At 47.8% G+C, this 18,289-nt stretch overlaps 1 protein-coding gene across 1 annotated transcript in view; it reads left to right on the top strand.

The window, feature by feature from the left end:
• The first annotated feature begins 3,979 nt into the window (after positions 1–3,979).
• The window catches only part of LOC115468273 (ankyrin repeat domain-containing protein 50-like), a 74,051-nt gene continuing 59,741 nt past the window's right edge, over positions 3,980–18,289 (top strand). Inside the window, exon 1 of the mRNA XM_030199861.1 lies at positions 3,980–4,053. The gene's annotated coding sequence lies outside the window, so the exon portion shown is untranslated. The remainder of the gene's footprint in view (positions 4,054–18,289) is intronic.

The following is an 18,289-nucleotide window of genomic DNA, read 5'->3' as shown; positions in this document are numbered from 1 at the left end:
CTGTGTGGATGTCTCTCCATCTGTCCCGGGTGTCTGTTCCCTCTCTCTCTGCCTCGCTATCAGTGCCTCACCCTCTCCCTCTTTCTGTGTGGATGGCTCCCCAAGGTCTCTCTCTCTCTCTCGGTGTCAGTGTCTCACCCTCTCCCTCTTTCTGTGTGGCTGTCTCTCCTTCTCTTCCGGGTGTCTCTTCCCTTCTCTCCCAGCCTGCCTCGGTGTCAGTGTCTCACCCTCTCCCTCTTTCTGTGTGGCTGTCTTTCCTTCTCTCCTGGGTGTCTCTTCCCCTATCTCCCAGCCTGCCTCGGTGTCAGTGTCTCACCCTCTCCCTCTTTTTCTGTGGCTGTCTCTCCGAGGTCTCTCTCTCTCTCTGCCTCAGTGTCTCACCCTCTTCCTCTTTCTGTGTGGCTGTCTCTCCTCTCCCAGGTGTCTCTTCCCCTCGCTCCTAGCCTGCCTCAGTGTCAGTGTCTCACCTTCTTTCTGTGTAGCTGTCTCTCCCAGGTCTCTCTCTCTGTCTCGGTGTCAGTGTCTCACCCTCTTCCTCTTTCTGTATGGCTGTCTCTCCTTCTCTCCCGGGTGTCTCTTCCCTTCTCTCCCAGCTTGCCTCGGTGTCTCACCCTCTCCCTCTTTCTGTGTGGCTGTCTCTCCCAAGTCTCTCTCTCTGCCTCGGTGTCAGTGTCTCACCCTCTCCCTCTTTCCGTGTAGCTGTCTCTCCTTCTCTCCTGGGTGTCTCTTCCCCTCTCTCCCAGCCTGCCTCGGTGTCAGTGTCTCACCCTCTCCCTCTTTCTGTGTGGCTGTCTCTCCCAAGTCTCTCTCTCTGCCTCGGTGTCAGTATCTCACCCTCTCCCTCTTTCCGTGTGGCTGTCTTTCCTTCTCTCCCGGGTTTCTCTTCCTCTATCTCCCAGCCTGCCTCGGTGTCAGTGTCTCACCCTCTCCCTCTTTTTGTGTGGCTGTCTCTCCGAGGTCTCTCGCTCTGCCTCAGTGTCAGTGTCTCACCCTCTCCCTCTTTTTGTGTGGCTGTCTCTCCGAGGTCTCTCTCTCTGCCTCAGTGTCTCACCCTCTTCCTCTTTTTGTGTGGCTGTCTCTCCTTCTCTCCCGGGTGTCTCTTCCCTTCTCTCCCAGCTTGCCTCGGTGTCTCACCCTCTCCCTCTTTCTGTGTGGCTGTCTCTCCCAAGTCTCTCTCTCTCTGCCTGGGTGTCAGTATCTCACCCTCTCCCTCTTTCCGTGTGGCTGTCTTTCCTTCTCTCCCGGGTTTCTCTTCCTCTATCTCCCAGCCTGCCTCGGTGTCAGTGTCTCACCCTCTCCCTCTTTTTGTGTGGCTGTCTCTCCCAGGTCTCTCTCTCTGTCTCGGTGTCAGTGTCTCACCCTCTTCCTCTTTCTGTATGGCTGTCTCTCCTTCTCTCCCGGGTGTCTCTTCCCTTCTCTCCCAGCTTGCCTCAGTGTCTCACCCTCTCCCTCTTTCTGTGTGGCTGTCTCTCCCAAGTCTCTCTCTCTGCCTCGGTGTCAGTGTCTCACCCTCTCCCTCTTTCCGTGTAGCTGTCTCTCCTTCTCTCCTGGGTGTCTCTTCCCCTCTCTCCCAGCCTGCCTCGGTGTCAGTGTCTCACCCTCTCCCTCTTTCTGTGTGGCTGTCTCTCCCAAGTCTCTCTCTCTGCCTCGGTGTCAGTATCTCACCCTCTCCCTCTTTCCATGTGGCTGTCTTTCCTTCTCTCCCGGGTTTCTCTTCCTCTATCTCCCAGCCTGCCTCGGTGTCAGTGTCTCACCCTCTCCCTCTTTTTGTGTGGCTGTCTCTCCGAGGTCTCTCGCTCTGCCTCAGTGTCAGTGTCTCACCCTCTCCCTCTTTTTGTGTGGCTGTCTCTCCGAGGTCTCTCTCTCTGCCTCAGTGTCTCACCCTCTTCCTCTTTTTGTGTGGCTGTCTCTCCTTCTCTCCCGGGTGTCTCTTCCCTTCTCTCCCAGCTTGCCTCGGTGTCTCACCCTCTCCCTCTTTCTGTGTGGCTGTCTCTCCCAAGTCTCTCTCTCTGCCTGGGTGTCAGTATCTCACCCTCTCCCTCTTTCCGTGTGGCTGTCTTTCCTTCTCTCCCGGGTTTCTCTTCCTCTATCTCCCAGCCTGCCTCGGTGTCAGTGTCTCACCCTCTCCCTCTTTTTGTGTGGCTGTCTCTCCCAGGTCTCTCTCTCTGTCTCGGTGTCAGTGTCTCACCCTCTTCCTCTTTCTGTATGGCTGTCTCTCCTTCTCTCCCGGGTGTCTCTTCCCTTCTCTCCCAGCTTGCCTCAGTGTCTCACCCTCTCCCTCTTTCTGTGTGGCTGTCTCTCCCAAGTCTCTCTCTCTGCCTCGGTGTCAGTGTCTCACCCTCTCCCTCTTTCCGTGTAGCTGTCTCTCCTTCTCTCCTGGGTGTCTCTTCCCCTCTCTCCCAGCCTGCCTCGGTGTCAGTGTCTCACCCTCTCCCTCTTTCTGTGTGGCTGTCTCTCCCAAGTCTCTCTCTCTGCCTCGGTGTCAGTATCTCACCCTCTCCCTCTTTCCATGTGGCTGTCTTTCCTTCTCTCCCGGGTTTCTCTTCCTCTATCTCCCAGCCTGCCTCGGTGTCAGTGTCTCACCCTCTCCCTCTTTTTGTGTGGCTGTCTCTCCGAGGTCTCTCGCTCTGCCTCAGTGTCAGTGTCTCACCCTCTCCCTCTTTTTGTGTGGCTGTCTCTCCGAGGTCTCTCTCTCTGCCTCAGTGTCTCACCCTCTTCCTCTTTTTGTGTGGCTGTCTCTCCTTCTCTCCCGGGTGTCTCTTCCTTTCTCTCCCAGCTTGCCTCGGTGTCTCACCCTCTCCCTCTTTCTGTGTGGCTGTCTCTCCCAAGTCTCTCTCTCTGCCTGGGTGTCAGTATCTCACCCTCTCCCTCTTTCCGTGTGGCTGTCTTTCCTTCTCTCCCGGGTTTCTCTTCCTCTATCTCCCAGCCTGCCTCGGTGTCAGTGTCTCACCCTCTCCCTCTTTTTGTGTGGCTGTCTCTCCCAGGTCTCTCTCTCTGTCTCGGTGTCAGTGTCTCACCCTCTTCCTCTTTCTGTATGGCTGTCTCTCCTTCTCTCCCGGGTGTCTCTTCCCTTCTCTCCCAGCTTGCCTCAGTGTCTCACCCTCTCCCTCTTTCTGTGTGGCTGTCTCTCCCAAGTCTCTCTGCCTCGGTGTCAGTGTCTCACCCTCTCCCTCTTTCCGTGTAGCTGTCTCTCCTTCTCTCCTGGGTGTCTCTTCCCCTCTCTCCCAGCCTGCCTCGGTGTCAGTGTCTCTCCCTCTTTCTGTGTGGCTGTCTCTCCTTCTCTCCCGGGTGTCTCTTCCCCTCTCTCCCAGCCTGCCTCGGTGTCTGTCTCACCCTCTCTCTGTCTCTCTGTGGCTGTCTCTCTCTCTGTCTCGGTGTCAGTGTCTCACCCTCTCTCTGAGTGGTTGTCTCTCCTTCTCTCCCGGCTGTCTCTTCCCCTCTCTCCCAGCCTGCCTCGGTGTCAGTGTCTCACCCTCTCCCTCTTTCTGTGTGGCTGTCTCTCCTTCTCTCCCGGGTGTCTCTTCCCCTCTCTCCCAGCCTGCCTCGGTGTCAGTGTCTCACCCTCTCTCTGTCTCTCTGTGGCTGTCTCTCTCTCTGTCTCGGTGTCAGTGTCTCACCCTCTCTCTGAGTGGTTGTCTCTCCTTCTCTCCCGGCTGTCTCTTCCCCTCTCTCCCAGCCTGCCTCGGTGTCAGTGTCTCACCCTCTCCCTCTTTCTGTGTGGCTGTCTCTCCTTCTCTCCTGGGTGTCTCTTCTCCTCTCTCCCAGCCTGCCTGGGTGTCAGTGTCTCACCCTCTCCCTCTTTCTGTGTGGATGTCTGTCCCGGGTTTCTCTCTCTCTCTCTCTCTCTCACTGCCTCGGTGTCAGTATCTCCTCCTCTCCAGGTTCCAGGTCCTCTCGCTGGCTGGGGGCGGTGGCTTCACAGGCTCCTCCCGAACCGGACGCAGAACCTTGGCCGGCCTGAACCCTGCAAAGCGAGACCGAGAGGCAGAGCGCCACGAAACCGAAAGCAGAACCAGAGAACAGAACCAGAACCGCAGAGCCTTTCCCGGGCAGGTAAGGGCTGAGGTGCCGCCTGCTCGTTCTCACGATTATCGCGATAAGGGACGAACCCAGACGTGCAGAGACAGTGATGTGCAGCAGCTGTAGACCTGGAGACATGCATGGACTCTAATGGGGGAAGGGGGTGTGTGAGACATACATGGACTATAATGGGGGGATGAGATGCATGGACTATAAGGAGGGGGGGAGGGGGGAAGAAGTCGTGGTGACATGCAGAGAAAGTCATGTGGAGACTTGCAGAAACGGTGCAATGCAGGCAGAGACATGTGGAGACCTCCAGAGACACCAAGGCTCTGGCACAGACTCGCATTGACCTGTGGAGGTTGGTACAGACATGTGCAGGCTGGAAGGGGGTTGGGGGTGCAGAGACCTGCAGATGCAAATATATAAGTGCACCCTCGTTGCTCCCTGACAAGTAGTAGGTAATATACAGAGAGACAGAGCGATGGGAGACTGAGGTCTCCTTTGCTCCAGCTGTTCGGGTAATTCTGCAAAATACACAACAGTGGTAATAACCAGAATATAAAGTTACACAAAGAGTAGGTAACAGGACAGGTGGCAGCTCCTGGTAGTTCTTGCAAATATCTGATTCGAAATCTCACCTGGGGGCTCAACACTACAGATTTTGCACAGCTGGTGCTGTTTCTGCTCTTTCCCACAGGATTTCCATTACTTTTGTGCATCTCTGATATCTCTGTATTTTACACAGTACAGGAGGAATTTCTGGTCCTTCTCTTGAGTCATTTTTCCTGCTCATTCATTGATTTTCTCTCAGTTTGGGGAAATATGCATCTCTTATACTATACAGAGTCTTAAAGTCCGCAGTTATCAATAGGAATCAAAGCTGAGTGCATCAAGAGAGTCCTCTGACAATAGAGGAGAATTACAGATTTAAAATCTCATTAATAAAATAACATAATTTGAGAGCAAATGTTTTTAAGGCTTTGCAAAAGTGATAATGAGAAGAAATTTGTCTAATTTGGATTGGTAGATTATGCCAAGTCTTCACCCCTTGATGAGGGAAAGAATATTCAATACATGTTTTATAACGGACATTTTTAAAGGTAGGAAAATTCAACTCAGCTTCTGTGAGTTTTGAGAGGAAAACCAATTATTAGGTAAGTTGAGGGTTCAAACTACTATTTTGCACTGTATGGGAGGACATGCATTTCTTTTTATTTCTCTGGTGTTGCAAGACATGCAGAGTCCAATATCCAGTGCATTTTATCTAGCAAGAAAGGTGCCAGTACTTAAATGCCAGGCCACCCTTCAGGGATGGGGTGATCCCTGAAGCACCCACCCCACAATAGACAGGGCCCCTGCAACCAGTCACAGAATCTATGCCAAGGCAGAATTGGTGTGTAGAGCCTGAGCGCTTTCATTAAAACTTGCAATCCATGGGTCAATTTTAGCAGACAATGAAAAAGGTGCCGGTACTCAGTACCCCCAAGTACTCCCTCAAAAAAAGCCCTGCCAATATCTCTGCTTTCAGTTTTTGTTTTTTTTGTTCCCTATTTTGTATCAGGTGAGAGTCATGTTCTGCAGCTGAGCTAAATGATTCTGCTGGCATGTGTAAAAATCTGTAACAGTCCATCTTGTTTCAGTTTCCCAGTAGCGGGTATACTGGTGCTCTGATGTATTTCAGTACTGCTTCTGAAGGTTACAGGTGCAGGTGGGGCCGGGAGGGTATAGGTTAGATTCCAGTGCTGTGCCTTGACCTTTTTTTGCGCCTTGTAGGTGTGCTGGGGGATGAGAAAGGTTGAAAATCACTGGTCTATGGTAAGGAGATACCTGTTCGAATTTTGCACATTAATGGAGGAAATGAGTGGAGGAGTGGCCTGGTGGTTAGAGTGGTGGACTTTGGTCCTGGGGAACTGAGGAACTGAGTTCGATTCCCACTTCAGACACAGGCAGCTCCTTGTGACTCTGGGCAAGTCACTTAACCCTCCATTGCCCCATGTAAGCCATTGAGCCTGCCATGAGTGGGAAAGCGCAGGGTACAAATGTAAATAAAATAAATGTAATATCTATTTGTTTGGCTTTGGCTCACACCCTTTTCAGTTGTAACTCAAGGTGAGTTACAATCAGGTACAGTATGAGGAAAGTCTAAAGAGGTTAGGGCTCTTCAGTTTGGAAAAGAGATGGCTGAGTGGGGTTATGATTGAGGTCTATAAAATCCTGAGTGGTGTAGAACGGATAGAAGTGAATCGATTTTTCAGTCTTTCAAAAAGTACAAAGACTAGGGGACCTTCGATGGAATTACACGGAAATACCTTTAAAACAAGTAGGAAATATTTTTTCACTCAATGAATATTTAAGCTCTGGAACTCGTTGCCGGAGGATGGAGTAGCAGCGGTTACTGTATCTGGGTTTAGAAAAGGTTTGGACAAGTTCCTGGAGGAAAAGTCCATAGTCTGCTATTGAGACAGACATGGGGAAACCACTGCTTGTCCTGGGATTGGTAGCATGGAATGTTGCCACTATTTGGATTTCTGCCAGGTACTTGTGACCTGTATTGGCCAGTGTTTGGAAAACAGGATACTGGGCTGGATGGACCATTGGTCTGACCCAGTATGGCTACTCTTATGTTCATACATTTTTACCTGCATTTCTGGTTCTTTTTTTTTTCCTTTTTCCCTAGTACTATAGGGGTTTTCCTTCTTTCTTCTTCTCTTGTGTTTGGAAATGTGTGTTTCTTCTCTCTTGATAGTTTGCACAGTATATGAAGTTTTGTCCTAGGAGTTGTCTATACCTACTTGCAATATTCTCAAATCTAGGGGCAGCCACCTCCTCCCCCCTCTCCCTTTCTTGTGATCCTCACATTGGTATCTTTAGGATCCAACAGTCCCTGATTTTAAGAGACAGTCCAGAGTTTAATCACATCTTATTATTTACTTATTTATTAAGCAAACTGTTTCCCGTCACTGTGTTGTGTACTGTGGCCTGGAGAGCACTTCATAAGAACATACTGGGTCAGAACAATGGCCATCTAGCCCCGTATCCAGAACGGTGGCCAATCCAGGTCACAAGTACCTGGCAGAAACCCAAAGAGTAGCAACATTCCATGCTACCAATCCCAGGGCAAACAGTGGCTTCCCTTATGTCTGTCTCAATAGCAGACTATGGACTTTTCCTCCAGGAACTTGTCCAAACCTTTTTTAAACACAGATATGCTAATGGATGTTACTACATTCAGATAGAGGGGGGAGGTTTTTCTATCTGGGGATGGCAGAAGGGATATTATAGCTACTATATAGAACGCTATAAAGAATCCTGTAGATTACAACTCATCCTGTGTGTTTATGGAAGTTTGTATTTATTTAGATTTTGCTCACACCTTTTTCAGTAGTAGCTGAAGGTGAGTTACATTCAGGTACACTGGATATTTCTCTGTCCCAGGAGGGCTTACAATCTAAGTTTGTACCTGAGGCAATTGAAGGTTGAGTGACTTGCCCAAGATAATAAGGAGCAGCAGTGGGATTTGAACCGGCCACCTCTGGATGTTAAGGTTGGTGCTCTTACTACTAGGCTACTCCTAGTCCTAAATGCTTTGATGCTATCAGTAGTGGATTCATGGAAAGGAAGAACAAATCCACTGGTGGCCCTGGGCCCATGTGCCCAGGATGGAATGAAGCTGGTCCAGTAATCACAGTCTGGGGTTGTGTGTCAGTCTTTGCCACGGACACAGGAGTAGGAGCCTGAATTAGTCTAGAGATACACTTGCTTCCATTTCTGGGGTTGTTTAACCGGGCTATAAATAGTTTCATCTCCCACAATGAGTTACTTTTCAAGTACGATAGGGTAGGTCCCTTCCCCAAAGGACTTACCATCTAGATTTCTACCTGAGGCAGTGGAGTGCCAAGTGACTTGCCCAAGGTCGCAAGAATTTGGCACCCGGCTTCCCTGGTTCTCTGACCTGCTGCTCTATCTACTAGGCTACTTCCTTGGTAAACTGAAGCTACAGGTGTTAAGTGACTTGCTCCTGGGCGTGCAGAGGGCAGCATTCAAAATGATTTCCACTGGGAAAAGCATTAAGTGGAAATGGGCTGTTTGAAACCACTTATCCTGTGCGTGGGCGCATTTACCTGCATCGAGTGGCGACAGTCCTGGGCGCAGTGTTTTCATTGTCTGCAGACTGGACTGAAAACTCCACGTGAACTCCATTGCTGCCCTGAAGTCAGCGATTTCATGTACCAGTTGTGCCCCTGCCACCCGGGCAGGGGAGTGGGCTGCTATCGATTGACAGAGCTAAGAGACAGGCCTGCCGTCAGTAAGGAGATGTCTCTTGAGTGACCCACACCACAAAAGCCCTGAGAGTACAGTGTAAACCGCAGAGCAAAAACCTCTTCGTGGTAGGCTGCAGAACAGGTACCTGAGTGGGCCTAATCCACAGGTTAGTCCTCAGCTTTGCCTGTCCTGCCGCAGAGTCTCAGAGAGTCACTGAACTGAATGGAAAACCTTCCTGGGATCCCCCGATTTTCTGTGTTCTCAGCTGAATATTTCTGACTGGATAATTTTAGCATTGAGCTCTGGCAGCTGTGGCTTATTTTTAAATTTTGCATCTGATGAAAGTGATTAAGGATGTACAGTAATTAGACCTGTTGGTTGTGAGTGATTACGGGCAGATTAGGTCTCCGTAGTTGAGCGTTGGCGTGCTGAGGGGTATTCTGGGTGTCGAAGATTTTTATTCATGCTCTGTTTGTGGTCTGGGAGTCAGAGAACTGGGATTTGGGAAACAGAATATTAAGCGGCCCCTACTTGAACCCATCCACCTCTGACTAGGGAACTCTCTGTATAACCTCCCCTCCCTGTGGTCTCTCTCACTTTGAGGCTCTGCTTAGTCCTTGCCAGTCTCCAGTTCTGCACTTCTTTTGGGATAAATGACGAAGTCTCACTGTGTGCATGATCAGGACTGGAGCCACACACATGCAATTTAGGTAAATGTCCTTCACCCCCCAAGAAGGGGGGAGTGACTGTGCACTGCAAACCAAAAGTTGGGGGTGGCGGGTAGAGGAATGTGTCTGCCGCTAACGAACCCTGAGTAATTTCTAGTGGAAGTGGGAAGCATTATACATCCTGGTCCTGATTCACTAAGGCTTTTTTTTTTTGGGGGGGGGGGGGGGGAAAGATTTTGGAGAATTGGCCTTAAACTGAACCCACTTAAATGCAAAACAGTGGGGGTTGGGAGGAAGCCTAACCCTTTACCCTTCAACCCCACGTTTATGCATTTGCCTAGGCAGCTGCTTAATTGTTCTTGGGACCAAGGGCCAGATGCACTAAACTTAAGGAGCCAGCAACGTGGTTTTTAAGCCAGTTCTAGCCAGTCTAGCAAGCAAGTAGTAAACCGGGACATGCACAAAAGGGTTCTCCGAGCCATTTTCCTGTCACGGTAGCAGCTAACGAAAACGGAATGCAAATGAGCTAATTACTATTATAATGTGAATGCGGTGCAATGCACTACCGTTTACGACCCCATGCACCGTGGAAAACCTAACGGGAAGTCTGCACCTCTCGTTAGGGCTGCTGTGAGCGGGACCCATACAGAGGAGGACGCCCATCGCAAAAATCGGAAGAAAAAAAAACGTCCAAGTGCTCATCAGGGACGTCTTTTCAAGTGCCTAACACTTGGACGTCCACTCAAAAAAAAAAGGTCTGAATAAAAAAAAAAAGACGTCCCTGACGAGCACTTGGACGTTTTTTTCCTTCAAATTTTATGATGGGCGTCCTTCTCTTGGACATGTTTTTCTTACGTGCCCGAAATGACCACGCCGGAGAGAGGAATCGGGGATCGGGACATGTGAGGACGTCCAAATCAAAACTATTTGGACGTCCCTTTCGATTATGCCCCTCCAGGTCTCTCTCAGCCAAGCTGACACCAGCGACAGCTAAACGTGCTGTAATTGGCTGAGAGAGACCTGGAGGGGCATAATCGAAAGGGACGTCCAAATAGTTTTGATTTGGACGTCCTCGCACGTCCCGATCCCCGATTTCTCTCTCCGGCGTGGTCATTTCGGGCACGTAAAAACATGTCCAAGAGAAGGACGCCCATCACAAAATCTGAAGGGAAAAACGTCCAAGTGCTCGTCAGGGACGTCCTTTTGAGAGTGACGTGTATGAAGCCATCCTTGGCATGCGCACAGCAGCCAGCATAACGCTTGGCTGCTTTGCACGTGCTCAGCTGGCCGACTGGCTTCCCCTCCTTAGGAAGGAAATTGCGTGCAAATGAGCTAACAGTGAGCAGCTCATTTGCATTCGATTTCCTTCATGCATGCCCGTCTTTTACCGATTCGCTAAGGGAAGGGCTCTTTCCGTGGAGTTAGTGCATCTGGCTATAAGGCAGGGACTGGAACTATCTAGGAGGCCAAATAAATTCAGACTTTTATCAAACTCCACTCAATAACTTACATAATTCTTTAAAGTCCCTTCAAGAAGCAGATATGTCAGAGACAACAAAAGCAACTTGAAACTATGTCCAAATATGTAGAAAGTTTACTCCTGTTTCTCTGCAGTGTCTCTCCTTATTGTCTCTGATAGGATTAACCACAGTTCATACTATCCCTGATCCTAGTGCAGGGGGGCAGTCGGGATTATCGGTACAGGCTGACAGGATTAGGGAGCTCATGGTAAAGCTGATTATCACTTACAGTATGAAATAACAGTAAGGAGACTCAGAAGTTGACTCCTGATTGGGATCCTAATAGCATGTTCTTGAGATCCACAGGGATCCGGCAGCCTTGTTCTTGAATCACCAGCTGAGGTGCCACAGTGATAGCCTAGTTTCTCTCTTGCTCTCTCTGCTATGTGCAGATGGAAGGGAGGCAGAGGGAGGTACTGGGTACAGGTCAAAAACTTTCTAGGTCCTGGCTCTTGTGACACATACCATGATGCAGGCTGCAATCTCTGGGACCTCTTGGCTTGGAGGCTGTCCCTAGAAGGTCAGGATTCAGGAGGTGCAAAACCTAACACATTTCAAAGTGGAGTCTCTAGTCTGCTGCCACTGATTATACTGGACACTCCTTTTTTCCTTCAAGCTTTTGGCACAGGTGGCTTACCTGGGACAGGCGTTTATCAGAGACCTGATTTTTGAACGTAAGTTGTGCTGTGTCTGTGTGCATGGTTTGAATGTGTCTTTCCTTTATTTAAAGGCGTTCCTTTCTAGTTTCTTTATTGGATTGTAAACCACTCTGGCCATTTTTAAGATTGGTATGTCAGATGCTGTAAACTAAGAACATAAGTGTTGCCATACTGGGACAGACCAAAGGTCCATCAAGCCCAGCATCCTGTTTCCAACAGTGGCCAATACAGGTTACAAGTGCTTGCAAGATACCAAAATAGTACAATAGATTTTATGCTGCTTATCCTAGAAATAAGCAGTGGATTTTCCCCGAGTCCATTTTGGCTTGTGGACCTTTCTTTTAGGAAGCTAGCCAAACCTTTTTTTAAACCCTGCTAAGCTAACTACTTTTACTACATTCTCTAGCAATGAATTCCAGAGTTTAAATTTATTTTTTATTTTTGTTACAGAGAAGAAATATTTTTTCTGACTCGTTTTAAATTTACTACTTTGTAGCTTCATTGCATGTCCCCTATTCCTGGTAATTTTGGAAAGAGTAAACAAGCAATTCATGTGTACCTGCTCTGTTCCACTCATTATTTTATAGACCTCTATCGTGTCTCCCCTCAGCTGTCTTTTCTCCAAGCTGAAGAGCCCTAGCTGCTTTAGCCTATCCTCATAGGGAAGTCGTCCCATCTCCTTTATCATTTTTGTCGCCCTTCTCTGTACCTTTTCTATTTCCACTATAAGTCTAAGTGCTTTGAAAATATACCTCTATCTTTTTTGAAATGCGGTGACAAGAATTGCACACAATATTCGAGGTGCGGTCGCAGCTTGGAGCGATAGAAAGGCATTATAACATCCTCATTTTTGTTTTCCATTCCTTTCCTAATAATGCCTAACATTCTATTTGCTTTCTTAGCCGCAGCAGCACACTGAGCAGAAGGTTTCAACGTATCATCAATGACGACACCTAGATCCCTTTCTTGGTCCGTGACTCCTAACGTGGAACTTTGCATGATGTAGCTATAATTCGGATTCCTCTTTCCCACATGCATCACTTTGCACTTGCTCACATTAAACGTCATCTGCCATTTAGATGCCCAGTCTCTCAGTCTCGTAAGGTCCTCTTGTAATTTGTCACAATCCTCCCGCGATTTAACCACTTTGAATAACTTTGTGTCATCAGCAAATTTAATTACCTCACTAGTTACTCCCATCTCTAGGTCATTTATAAATATGTTAAAAAGCAGTGGTCCCAGCACAGACCCCCGGGGAACCCCACTAACTACCCTTCTCCATTGAGAATACTGACCATTTAACCCTACTCCCTGTTTTCGATCTTTTAACCAGTTTTTAATCCTCAATAGAACACTACCTCCTATCCCATGACTCTCCAGTTTCCTCTGGAGTCTTTCATGAAGTAATTTGTCAAACGCCTTCTGAAAATCCAGATACACAATATCAACCGGCTCCCCTTTGTCCACATGTTTGTTCACCCCTTCAAAGGAATGTAATAGATTGGTGAGGCAAGATTTCCCTTCACTAAATCCATGTTGACTTTGTCTCATTACTCCATGTTTATGTATACACACTGTAATTTTGTTCTTTATAATAGTCTCTACCATTTTGCCCGACACCGACGTCAGACTCACCGGTCTATAATTTCCCGGATCCCCTCTGGAACCTTTTTTAAAAGTCGGCGTTACATTGGCCTCCCTCCAATCTTCTGGAACCATGCTTGATTTTAAAGATAAATTACATATTACTAACAACAATTAATTATACTTTAATTTATTACATTGCTATTTTGTTATGTTATGGGCAGACTAGATGGACCGTGCAGGTCTTTTTCTGCCGTCATCTACTATGTTACTATGGTAATTATATGCATTGTGTCTTTGTTGTATTATGTTACTGTATATTTATTTGTGGATTGTGTTTGTAAACTGCTTTAAAACCTTTTTATACTAAGCGATATATCGAGCTATTAAAACAGATCAAATGGATTGAATGAAATTGTGAATTGTGCTTTGTGGTAGTTTTTCGAAGCCCATTATTGAGCGTCTGAAACAATCATATGTATTTTTTGAAAACTTCAGAACTGGAGGTCTGTTCAGTACTGTATTAACTATAATGAAGAGAAATTTCAGTCATGAATTGATTTTTCTTTAAAATCCCCCCCGCCCCCATCATCCCCATCTCTATCTACAACAGCAAAGGAGAAAGTTGGTCCCAGGAATGGACAGGAGACAGTCTGGTGGGTAACACTGGTCGTTATAGCCCAGTTATCAGTCTTAAGTAGCTGGGAAAGATCCGGCTTCTTTGCTGATTATTGGAATGTTTGGAATACTTGTTGCAGGCTGTGTGAGTTTTTCAAAATGAGCTCTTTGGGGTGAAATGTTTGAACTGTTGTAAGAAATCTTGGATAAGCACAGACGAAGCCTAGTCGCAAAGATCGAGCAGAAAGCCAGGGGTTAGCCAGGGCCTGTGGCCCGGCACCAGGAACTGGGCCAAGACTACGGGAGTCGTACAGTCCCCCATCGGCTGCTGGATTCTGTGTTTTCCATGACTTTGATTTTATTCAGCTGATATTGCTTGAAAGTTAAACCCACACTTCCGGCACTGCCAAGGGTCACCATAGCACAGCTGTTTAGATTATTTTTAAAGCCTTGTGGTTTCTGAAAAGTTTGGATTCTGCTCCTGCTGAGACAGGCAGCCTTTGGCACAGGGGCGTGATATGCTGGCTCAGGGTAGAGCAGGGCAGAACATCTGGTGATCTCCATGAACAGGGGACGGCTTCCTGAGCTCAGGATCAGGATGTCAGGGGCTGGAGTTAAAGAGCTCAAGGGAGCCTGGAGCTCTGCCAATTCTATCTTTCCCAGGGAGCCGGGATATCCTCTGCGCCTGATGCAAACCAAACTGTTCAGGACTATGAACAGCAGCAACCTGAAAACATCCAGAGACCGCAGCCCATGTTTACTGCTTTGGTAGCTGTTTTCGGAGTCCTATACCCAGGTAAATATTCAGTTCCAAACTGCTCACGCTTATAGGTATGCTTTTCTTACTTAGTTTTTTGGGGAGGGGGGGCAAGGAGTAGGGAGGATGCATTAGTGATGATGGGGGGGGGGGGAAGGATAGCCAATACAACATGAGGGCCTGAAGCATATGGAGGGCATGCTGCCCCTCTCTGCTCCCCCCCCCCCCCCCTCTAAAAGTACATGCAGGTGTCCACAGCATGCTTAATTGTGGCTGAACTCAGGAGAGGCGGTGTTGCTGGCACGCTTAAGTTAGAAGTGTGAAAAGCAGCACGTGTAGGGGATGCAAACAAAGTACATGGATGATTTTAGCACACATGCACTGCAACTGCTAATTTTCAAAGGGAAGCAACGTAAGAGCATAAACATATTCAAGAGAGTAGAGGATTACACACTGACTTCCAAACAAGGAGTGTCACATGCAAACAGTTCTTTATTAAGGCACCAACAAAGGAGCCGACACAGGGCCGTGTTTCAGCGGGTGTGCCTGCCTCCTTCAGGGGTACTAACAGAGGACTCGACACGAGGCTGTGTTTCAGCGGGTGTGCCCGCCTCCTTCAGGGGTACTAACAGAGGACTCGACACGAGGCTGTGTTTCAGCGGGTGTGCCCGCCTCCTTCAGGGGTACTAACAGAGGACTCGACACGAGGCTGTGTTTCAGCGGGTGTGCCCGCCTCCTTCAGGGGTACTAACAGAGGACTCGACACGAGGCTGTGTTTCAGCGGGTGTGCCCACCTCCTTCAGGGGTTATTCTCTACTTTCTTGCTTATTCCTGGACCTGCGTAGAGGTTTCTTCCTGTTTCATCAGAACATAAAAATAGCCGTATTGGGTCGGACCAATGGCCCATCCAGCCCAGTATCCTGCTTCCAACAGTGGCCAATCCAGGTCACAAGTACCTGGCAGAATCTCCCAAAGGGTAGCAAGATTCCGGAGCCCCAAAGGGTAGGACAATTCTAGAATCCCGAAGAGGAGCAAGATTCCGGAACCTCAAAGGGTAGCAAGATTCTAGAATCCCAAAGAGGAGCAAGATTCCGGAACCCCAAAGGGTAGGACAATTCTAGAATCCCAAAGAGGAGCAAGATTCCAGAATCCCAAAGGGTAGCGAGATTCTGGAACCCCAAAGAGGAGCGAGATTTCATGCTAGGGTGGCTATAAGGAGATTATTCTGTGAAGGTTTCCTTTGGGTAAAAACCACTTTATCCGTTATGTACTTGAAGTATGTTGCTACCTACACATAACACAGACTTCACATGGAACAAGCTTGCTTTAGGATTCCTGTGGGTGGCACTGCAAGATACATGTACATGCCGTAAAATATGCGTGAATCCAGATGAACTTAGGTGGGCCATTTGTGTAGGTGGAAATGTCTCCACCTACTTGCCAGAGGGACTATTTTTATAAAGGCCCATAGGCATATATTTTGCCTTTATAAAATAAGCACAACTGCCCACCAGCGAGCCTTCTCAACAGTAGCCCCCACGCTCTGGAATTTACTCCCAGAGGGACTACGTATAAGTCGAGTCTATTTCTGCTTCAGGAAGCAGGTAAAAGCCTGGCTCTTCTCCCAAGCCTTTAATACATAGGGTGACTGACAAGACACTCCTTCTGGACTAGCCTGCTACACACACTGTATCTTACATCAGTTCCATATCTCTTGCTTAACTATAGAAGCAACTTGCCTTGAGTTTAGCCAACCATCAAATTATCTCAACTGACTCTGTACTACGCATCTTTGTTCCCATCATATATCTGCTCTTGGTCCCTCAGCTATATGATTATCCATATTGTAGACAAACAAAAAAAAAAGCAACACTGGGCCAGTTAAAGTTCTTTCTTAATTGTCCCAGTCTTGAAGGCCCAGTGTTGCTTTTTTTGTCTTTTATACTTTCTATGTATGCTGTATTACCCTCTCTATTTTATTTTTTGTTACATTTGTACCCCGCACTTTCCCACTCATGGCAGGCTCAATGCGGCAGGCAATGGAGGGTTAAGTGACTTGCCCAGAGTCACAAGGAGCTGCCTGTGCCGGGAATCGAACTCAGTTCCTCAGGACCAAAGTCCACCACCCTAACCACTAGGCCACTCCTATTTGTGTTGTGTAATCCATATTGTAGAAAATCTTTAGCATCATATCTATGTGAGTTGAATGTTCTAATGCTGCTTATTAGGTGGATCATTAGTACTTTCCTAACCTTGTATTATCTCTCTGGTATTTGAATTCCAGTGCTGTTAAATGTGTACATTTTTGATACTGTTTCACGGTAGTTCTATTATTAGGTTAAAATTTAATGTTTTCAAGTTTACCTCATTTATTGTATTTATGTTAATTCTTGGTTATTTTATTAAGTTTGATGTTAAACTGTACCTATTCTACACCGCCTTGGGTGAATCTCTTTATAAAGGTGGTTAATAAATACTACTACTTATCATTTCTATAGCGCTACTAGACGTACGCAGTGCTGTACACTTGAACATGAAGAGACAGTCCCTGCTCGACAGAGCTTACAATCTAATTAGGACAGACAAACAGGACAAATAAGGGATAAGGACAAAGAGTAGCAAGATTCCGGAATCCCAACGAATAGCAAGATTCTAGAATTCCAAAGAATAGCAAGATTATGGAATTCCAAAGAGTAGCAAGATTCCGGAATCCCAAACACTACTACTACTACTTATCATTTCTATAGCACTACTAGACGTACGCGGCGCTGTACACTTGAACATGAAGAGACAGTCCCTGTTCCACAGAGCTTAAAGTCTAATCAGAACAGACAAATAGGACAAATAAGGGATAAGGACAAAGGGTAGCAAGATTCCGGAATCCCAAAGACTACTACTTATCATTTCTATAGCGCTACTAGACGTACGCAGCGCTGTACACTTAAACATGAAGAGACAGTCCCTGCTGGACAGAGCTTACAATTTAATTAGGACAGACAAACAGGACAAATAAGGCATAAGGACGAACAGTAGCAAGATTCCGGAATCCCAAAGACTACTACTACTACTTATCATTTCTATAGCGCTACTAGATGTACGCAGTGCTGTACACTTGAACATGAAGAGACAGTCCATGCTCGACAGAGCTTAAAGTCTAATCAGAACAGACAAATAGGACAAATAAGGGATAAGGACAAAGGGTTGCAAAATTCCGGAATCCCAGAGAGTAGCAAGATTCCGGAATCCCAAACACTACTACTTATCATTTCTATAGCGCTACTAGACGTACGCAGTGCTGTACACTTGAACATGAAGAGACAGTCCCTGCTCGACAGAGCTTACAATCTAATTAGGACAGACAAACAGGACAAACGAGAGGTAAGGGAATATTAAAGTGAGGATGATAAAATAAGGGTTAGGAGTTAAAAGCAGCATCAAAAAGGTGGGCTTTTAGCTTAGATTTGAAGATGGCCAGAGATGGAGCTTGACGTACCGGCTCAGGATGTCGGCATATGGTGCAGCAAGATAAAAGGAACTGAGTCTGGAGTTAGCAGTGTAGGAGAAGGGTGCAGATAAGAGAGATTTACCCAGTGAACGGAGTTCCCGGGGAGGAATGTAGGGAGAGATGAGAGTGGAGAGGTACTGAGGAGCTGCAGAGTGAATCCACTTGTAGGTCAATAAGAGGAGTTTGAACTGTATGTGGAAACGGATATGGTAGGGGCGTAGCCAGGCCTCAAGTTGGGAGTGGGCCAGAGCCCAAAGTGGGGGGGGGGCACATTTTGGTCACCACCCCTCCGCCGTCTCGCTGCTCTCCGCCGCCCACTGTCGCCGCTGTACATCTTGGCTTGCGGAGGTCCCCAACCTCCACCAGCTGAAGCACTGGTGCCGCAAATACCTTGGCTGGAGGGGGGTCTCTTCCCCTCACATCCAGCACGCTCCTTTTAGAGAAACTGAGCATGCTCAGTTTCACTGAAGGCCACGTGCCCGATGTGAGGGGAAGAGAGAGTAGGGCAGGCAGGCAATGCAGCAGCGCCACCATAGACCAACGCTGGACAAAGTTTTCAGATAACCCCCGCCAGTCAACCAGGGACCCAGGGAAATTTAGGGGGGCCCAGGCCCCCGTGGCCCCACCTAGCTACACCACTGGGATAGGGAGTCAGTGAAGTGATTTGAGGAGAGGGCTAATATGAGCATAGT

Source organism: Microcaecilia unicolor, chromosome 4 (assembly GCF_901765095.1).
Source record: "Microcaecilia unicolor chromosome 4, aMicUni1.1, whole genome shotgun sequence".
NCBI classification, from domain to species: Eukaryota; Metazoa; Chordata; class Amphibia; order Gymnophiona; family Siphonopidae; genus Microcaecilia; species Microcaecilia unicolor.
This window is presented reverse-complemented; position numbering and strand designations above follow the sequence as displayed.